This window comes from Schistocerca americana, unplaced genomic scaffold (assembly GCF_021461395.2).
Source record: "Schistocerca americana isolate TAMUIC-IGC-003095 unplaced genomic scaffold, iqSchAmer2.1 HiC_scaffold_97, whole genome shotgun sequence".
Classification (NCBI taxonomy): Eukaryota; Metazoa; Arthropoda; class Insecta; order Orthoptera; family Acrididae; genus Schistocerca; species Schistocerca americana.
In genome coordinates this window covers 650001-657500 of record NW_025726752.1, presented here as the reverse complement: position 1 = coordinate 657500, position 7500 = coordinate 650001, and the positions used below count along the sequence as shown (strand labels likewise).

The following is a 7500-nucleotide window of genomic DNA, read 5'->3' as shown; positions in this document are numbered from 1 at the left end:
CCTATGTCGTACCTTAACCTAACCTATGTCGTACCTTAACCTAACCTATGTCGTACCTTAACCTAACCTATGTCGTACCTTAACCTAACCTATGTCGTACCTTAACCTAACCTATGTCGTACCTTAACCTAACCTATGTCGTACCTTAACCTAACCTATGTCGTACCTTAACCTAACCTATGTCGTACCTTAACCTAACCTATGTCGTACCTTAACCTAACCTATGTCGTACCTTAACCTAACCTATGTCGTACCTTAACCTAACCTATGTCGTACCTTAACCTAACCTATGTCGTACCTTAACCTAACCTATGTCGTACCTTAACCTAACCTATGTCGTACCTTAACCTAACCTATGTCGTACCTTAACCTAACCTATGTCGTACCTTAACCTAACCTATGTCGTACCTTAACCTAACCTATGTCGTACCTTAACCTAACCTATGTCGTACCTTAACCTAACCTATGTCGTACCTTAACCTAACCTATGTCGTACCTTAACCTAACCTATGTCGTACCTTAACCTAACCTATGTCGTACCTTAACCTAACCTGTATTGCGCCTTAACCTAACCTGTATTGAGCCTCAACCTAACCTGTATTGCGCCTTAACGTAACCTGTATTGCGCCTTAACGTAACCTGTATTGCGCCTTAACGTAACCTGTATTGCGCCTTAACGTAACCTGTATTGCGCCTTAACGTAACCTGTATTGCGCCTTAACGTAACCTGTATTGCGCCTTAACGTAACCTGTATTGCGCCTTAACGTAACCTGTATTGCGCCTTAACGTAACCTGTATTGCGCCTTAACGTAACCTGTATTGCGCCTTAACGTAACCTGTATTGCGCCTTAACGTAACCTGTATTGCGCCTTAACGTAACCTGTATTGCGCCTTAACGTAACCTGTATTGCGCCTTAACGTAACCTGTATTGCGCCTTAACGTAACCTGTATTGCGCCTTAACGTAACCTGTATTGCGCCTTAACGTAACCTGTATTGCGCCTTAACGTAACCTGTATTGCGCCTTAACGTAACCTGTATTGCGCCTTAACGTAACCTGTATTGCGCCTTAACGTAACCTGCATTGCGCCTTAACGTAACCTGCATTGCGCCTTAACGTAACCTGTATTGCGCCTTAACGTAACCTGTATTGCGCCTTAACGTAACCTGTATTGCGCCTTAACGTAACCTGTATTGCGCCTTAACGTAACCGATATTGCGCCTTAACGTAACCTATATTGCGCCGTAACGTAACCTATATTGCGCCGTAACGTAACCCACATTGCCCCTTAACGTAACCCACATTGCCCCTTAACGTAACCCACATTGCCCCTTAACGTAACCCAACACACGTTGGGCCTTAACCCAACACACGTTGGGCCTTAACCCAACACACGTTGGGCCTTAACCCAACACACGTTGGGCCTTAACCCAACACACGTTGGGCCTTAACCCAACACACGTTGGGCCTTAACCCAACACACGTTGGGCCTTAACCCAACACACGTTGGGCCTTAACCCAACACACGTTGGGCCTTAACCCAACACACGTTGGGCCTTAACCCAACACACGTTGGGCCTTAACCTGCTCTGTAATTGTCATACGACGCGTTAAATTAGTGTAGTGTTGCCTAACTGCAACCCCCGCAATATAGTTTGCTACTCGCACTGCCCGGTCCCCAGTGTATCGCTTCATGTTAAACACCTTGCAGCTATACACTGTAATGTGGATGGCAGCAGGACGTACATGCTCAATGCCCTTTGCAGTTGTTCATTGGCATTTGCAGTTGTTCATTGGCATTCGCATGTGCGAAGCACTTAGCCTACGCTGTGGTACGGCCTGTGTCAACTGTCCGCTGATGTTGTACGTCCAAATCACACACTGTACTGCACATTGGTCCTCATGTACTGAATGATACATCGTGGTACATGTGACCGTACAACGACTGCGCCAACAACGGCGAACCATGCGGTCCAAATGTTGTGCACTCAGCTACGTGTCGTCTCCCTATAAGAGCTGGATTGCAGTGTGGTATGCCCTGGATGGCGATCAGCATGAGCCGTCTGTTGATGTAGTGGCGCGTGTTGTCAGACGTAGTCGTCTCTTCTCACACACCGTGATAGCATGGTGCACTGCGTTCCACATCTGCGACATGCGACAGAGGCCGGTTGACAGTCGTTCGCGCAATGGACATCGCATACGTACGGGGGCCACCTTCCACGTGTTCGCGAAGCGTGCACATGTTGTTGCGTGTATGTGGGCAGACATAGTGTGTCGTGACACCTGACACAGGCATGCAACAATCGTTGAATTTGCAAATGGCGATGGACGCCTACGTTTGCTGGTGACGTTATGCAAATGAACAACTGGTAAACCGTTGTGGTGCGGTTGTTCTCGCTAGAGGTGAATCAGTGATGGCGACGATCGGTTGAGCTACCAACCGGTTGTTCCAGCGATACCCACCATGCCCACGAACGTGAATGGCATCTGGGTGTGAAGCGATACGCGGCGGTGGCTGGGTGGGACCGTCCCCGGCCGGTGAGGGGGGGCCTCCCGGCGTGCTGGCCGCGCGGTGCGTGGGCGCACGCGCTACAGCCGGCTGGTGGGGGCGGCCAGTGGCAGGCGCGCCGGCCGACGGAGGCGGCAGGCGGCGCAGCTGCGCGCCGGCGCACCCTGCACGCGGCGCCGTGCGGCCAAAGTAGGTCCTCGCGGGCCCGGTGCGAAGCGCGGTGGACATCTGCAGTGTGCTGGTCCGATTGAGGACTGTGTGCGCTGAGGATGCGCCGCCGCCCGGCGCTCGGCGCCGCGACGCCGTCTGCTGCTCGGTCGCCTCTGCGGTTCTCGCAGGTGGTTTGTATCGCAGCTGTGCGGACGTGTTGGCGCGTGCGCTGTGCTGGGAGAGTTCGCTTCGGCACCCAAGTGGGGCTTTTGTCCTTCTGTGGCGCTGGCGTTGGAGCTGCCGGTCACCGTAGGTGGCGCGTGTTGTCTCCCGCCGGCAATGCCACGACAGCACGCTCCCGGGCCTCTGTCGGCAGCGGCAAGCTCAGTTGGGAGCACGGGTGGTCGCACCTAAAGCGTCTACTCGCCAAACTCCGGGCGATTGCGCCTCTCTCGAACCCGACCAAGTACTTAGGACGGCGCTGCGCGCCGCCGGGACCTGAGAGGGTTTCGAGGTGTATTGTGCAGGGGAGCTCAGCCTCCTCCTGTTTGCAGAATAATTGAGCGGACGCTTGCGTGTTCGCGCGGGCCCCCGGGACACACTCCCGGGCGGCCGGCTGCTCAGCTCTAGTTGACGCAGCTCCCTGGTTGATCCTGCCAGTAGTCATATGCTTGTCTCAAAGATTAAGCCATGCATGTCTCAGTACAAGCCGCATTAAGGTGAAACCGCGAATGGCTCATTAAATCAGTTATGGTTCCTTAGATCGTACCCACGTTACTTGGATAACTGTGGTAATTCTAGAGCTAATACATGCAAACAGAGTCCCGACCAGAGATGGAAGGGACGCTTTTATTAGATCAAAACCAATCGGTCGGCTCGTCCGGTCCGTTTGCCTTGGTGACTCTGAATAACTTTGGGCTGATCGCACGGTCCTCGTACCGGCGACGCATCTTTCAAATGTCTGCCTTATCAACTGTCGATGGTAGGTTCTGCGCCTACCATGGTTGTAACGGGTAACGGGGAATCAGGGTTCGATTCCGGAGAGGGAGCCTGAGAAACGGCTACCACATCCAAGGAAGGCAGCAGGCGCGCAAATTACCCACTCCCGGCACGGGGAGGTAGTGACGAAAAATAACGATACGGGACTCATCCGAGGCCCCGTAATCGGAATGAGTACACTTTAAATCCTTTAACGAGTATCTATTGGAGGGCAAGTCTGGTGCCAGCAGCCGCGGTAATTCCAGCTCCAATAGCGTATATTAAAGTTGTTGCGGTTAAAAAGCTCGTAGTTGGATTTGTGTCCCACGCTGTTGGTTCACCGCCCGTCGGTGTTTAACTGGCATGTATCGTGGGACGTCCTGCCGGTGGGGCGAGCCGAAGGCGTGCGACGCGCCTCGTGCGTGCTCGTGCGTCCCGAGGCGGACCCCGTTGCAATCCTACCAGGGTGCTCTTGAGTGAGTGTCTCGGTGGGCCGGCACGTTTACTTTGAACAAATTAGAGTGCTTAAAGCAGGCAAGCCCGCCTGAATACTGTGTGCATGGAATAATGGAATAGGACCTCGGTTCTATTTTGTTGGTTTTCGGAACCCGAGGTAATGATTAATAGGGACAGGCGGGGGCATTCGTATTGCGACGTTAGAGGTGAAATTCTTGGATCGTCGCAAGACGAACAGAAGCGAAAGCATTTGCCAAGTATGTTTTCATTAATCAAGAACGAAAGTTAGAGGTTCGAAGGCGATCAGATACCGCCCTAGTTCTAACCATAAACGATGCCAGCCAGCGATCCGCCGCAGTTCCTCCGATGACTCGGCGGGCAGCCTCCGGGAAACCAAAGCTTTTGGGTTCCGGGGGAAGTATGGTTGCAAAGCTGAAACTTAAAGGAATTGACGGAAGGGCACCACCAGGAGTGGAGCCTGCGGCTTAATTTGACTCAACACGGGAAACCTCACCAGGCCCGGACACCGGAAGGATTGACAGATTGATAGCTCTTTCTTGATTCGGTGGGTGGTGGTGCATGGCCGTTCTTAGTTGGTGGAGCGATTTGTCTGGTTAATTCCGATAACGAACGAGACTCTAGCCTGCTAACTAGTCGCGTGACATCCTTCGTGCTGTCAGCGATTACTTTTCTTCTTAGAGGGACAGGCGGCTTCTAGCCGCACGAGATTGAGCAATAACAGGTCTGTGATGCCCTTAGATGTTCTGGGCCGCACGCGCGCTACACTGAAGGAATCAGCGTGTCTTCCTAGGCCGAAAGGTCGGGGTAACCCGCTGAACCTCCTTCGTGCTAGGGATTGGGGCTTGCAATTGTTCCCCATGAACGAGGAATTCCCAGTAAGCGCGAGTCATAAGCTCGCGTTGATTACGTCCCTGCCCTTTGTACACACCGCCCGTCGCTACTACCGATTGAATGATTTAGTGAGGTCTTCGGACTGGTACGCGGCATTGACTCTGTCGTTGCCGATGCTACCGGAAAGATGACCAAACTTGATCATTTAGAGGAAGTAAAAGTCGTAACAAGGTTTCCGTAGGTGAACCTGCGGAAGGATCATTACCGACTAGACTGCATGTCGTTCGATGTGCGTGTCGTGTCGCGCAACACGCTACCTGTACGGCTCGCAGTAGCCGTGCGCCGCGTGCGGAACCACGCGTGCTTCTCAAAACTAACGCCAATGTTGTGTGGTACGAGCGCTGAAGCGCTGGAGCGGCTGGCCTGCGGCACCTGGCGCCTGGCGCCGGTTTTGAATGACTTTCGCCCGACTGCCTGTCCGCTCCGGTGTGGAGCCGTACGACGCCCATCGGCCGTGAGGCCGTTGGACACAGAACGCTTGAACAGGGGCCGCCACACGCCTACGTCCCGCCTATGCAACTGTCTTGAAAGAGACAGTGGAAACTAAGAAAAGATCACCCAGGACGGTGGATCACTCGGCTCGTGGGTCGATGAAGAACGCAGCAAATTGCGCGTCGACATGTGAACTGCAGGACACATGAACATCGACGTTTCGAACGCACATTGCGGTCCATGGATTCCGTTCCCGGGCCACGTCTGGCTGAGGGTCGGCTACGTATACTGAAGCGCGCGGCGTTTGCCCCGCTTCGCAGACCTGGGAGCGTCGCGGCCGCCTGTGGGGCCGGCCGCGCCTCCTGAAACGTGCGATGCGCGCCCGTCGCCTGGCGGTTCGCATACCGGTACTTACTCGGTAGCGTGCACAGCCGGCTGGCGGTGTGGCGTGCGACACCTCGTACAACGACCTCAGAGCAGGCGAGACTACCCGCTGAATTTAAGCATATTACTAAGCGGAGGAAAAGAAACTAACAAGGATTCCCCCAGTAGCGGCGAGCGAACAGGGAAGAGTCCAGCACCGAACCCCGCAGGCTGCCGCCTGTCGTGGCATGTGGTGTTTGGGAGGGTCCACTACCCCGACGCCTCGCGCCGAGCCCAAGTCCTACTTGAATGTGGCAACGGCCCGTAGAGGGTGCCAGGCCCGTAGCGGCCGGTGCGAGCGTCGGCGGGACCTCTCCTTCGAGTCGGGTTGCTTGAGAGTGCAGCTCCAAGTGGGTGGTAAACTCCATCTGAGACTAAATATGACCACGAGACCGATAGCGAACAAGTACCGTGAGGGAAAGTTGAAAAGAACTTTGAAGAGAGAGTTCAAAAGTACGTGAAACCGTTCTGGGGTAAACGTGAGAAGTCCGAAAGGTCGAACGGGTGAGATTCACGCCCATCCGGCCACAGGCCTCCGCCCTCGGCAGATGGGGCCGGCCGCCCGCGCGGAGCAATCCGCGGCGGGGTCGTGTCCGGTTGCCTTTCCACTCGCCGCGGGGTGGGGCCGTTCCGGTGTGCGGTGGGCCGCACTTCTCCCCTAGTAGGACGTCGCGACCCGCTGGGTGCCGGCCTACGGCCCGGGTGCGCAGCCTGTCCTTCCGCGGGCCTCGGTTCGCGTCTGTTGGGCAGAGCCCCGGTGTCCTGGCTGGCTGCCCGGCGGTATATCTGGAGGAGTCGATTCGCCCCTTTGGGCGCTCGGGCTCCCGGCAAGCGCGCGCGGTTCTTCCCGGATGACGGACCTACCTGGCCCGGCCCCGGACCCGCGCCGCTGTTGGCTCGGGATGCTCTCGGGCGGAATAATCGCTCCCGTCAGCGGCGCTTCAGCTTTGGACAATTTCACGACCCGTCTTGAAACACGGACCAAGGAGTCTAACATGTGCGCGAGTCATTGGGCTGTACGAAACCTAAAGGCGTAATGAAAGTGAAGGTCTCGCCTTGCGCGGGCCGAGGGAGGATGGGGCTTCCCCGCCCTTCACGGGGCGGCGGCCTCCGCACTCCCGGGGCGTCTCGTCCTCATTGCGAGGTGAGGCGCACCTAGAGCGTACACGTTGGGACCCGAAAGATGGTGAACTATGCCTGGCCAGGACGAAGTCAGGGGAAACCCTGATGGAGGTCCGTAGCGATTCTGACGTGCAAATCGATCGTCGGAGCTGGGTATAGGGGCGAAAGACTAATCGAACCATCTAGTAGCTGGTTCCCTCCGAAGTTTCCCTCAGGATAGCTGGTGCTCGTACGAGTCTCATCCGGTAAAGCGAATGATTAGAGGCCTTGGGGCCGAAACGACCTCAACCTATTCTCAAACTTTAAATGGGTGAGATCTCCGGCTTGCTTGATATGCTGAAGCCGCGAGCAAACGACTCGGATCGGAGTGCCAAGTGGGCCACTTTTGGTAAGCAGAACTGGCGCTGTGGGATGAACCAAACGCCGAGTTAAGGCGCCCGAATCGACGCTCATGGGAAACCATGAAAGGCGTTGGTTGCTTAAGACAGCAGGACGGTGGCCATGGAAGTCGGAATCC

The 7500-nt window shown here is 55.3% G+C and overlaps 3 non-coding genes across 3 annotated transcripts in view; all 3 read left to right on the top strand.

Annotated features, from left to right (window-relative positions):
* The first annotated feature begins 3300 nt into the window (after positions 1-3300).
* LOC124593014 lies at positions 3301-5210 on the top strand. The gene has a single exon (XR_006977765.1). It is a non-coding gene; the product is annotated as a small subunit ribosomal RNA (ribosomal RNA).
* A 351-nt stretch (positions 5211-5561) lies between these two features.
* LOC124593136 lies at positions 5562-5716 on the top strand. The gene has a single exon (XR_006977858.1). It is a non-coding gene; the product is annotated as a 5.8S ribosomal RNA (ribosomal RNA).
* A 188-nt stretch (positions 5717-5904) lies between these two features.
* Positions 5905-7500, top strand: part of LOC124593045 — a 4222-nt gene continuing 2626 nt past the window's right edge. The window contains exon 1 of the ribosomal RNA XR_006977796.1: positions 5905-7500. This exon is cut by the window's right edge and continues 2626 nt beyond it. This is a non-coding gene — a ribosomal RNA (large subunit ribosomal RNA).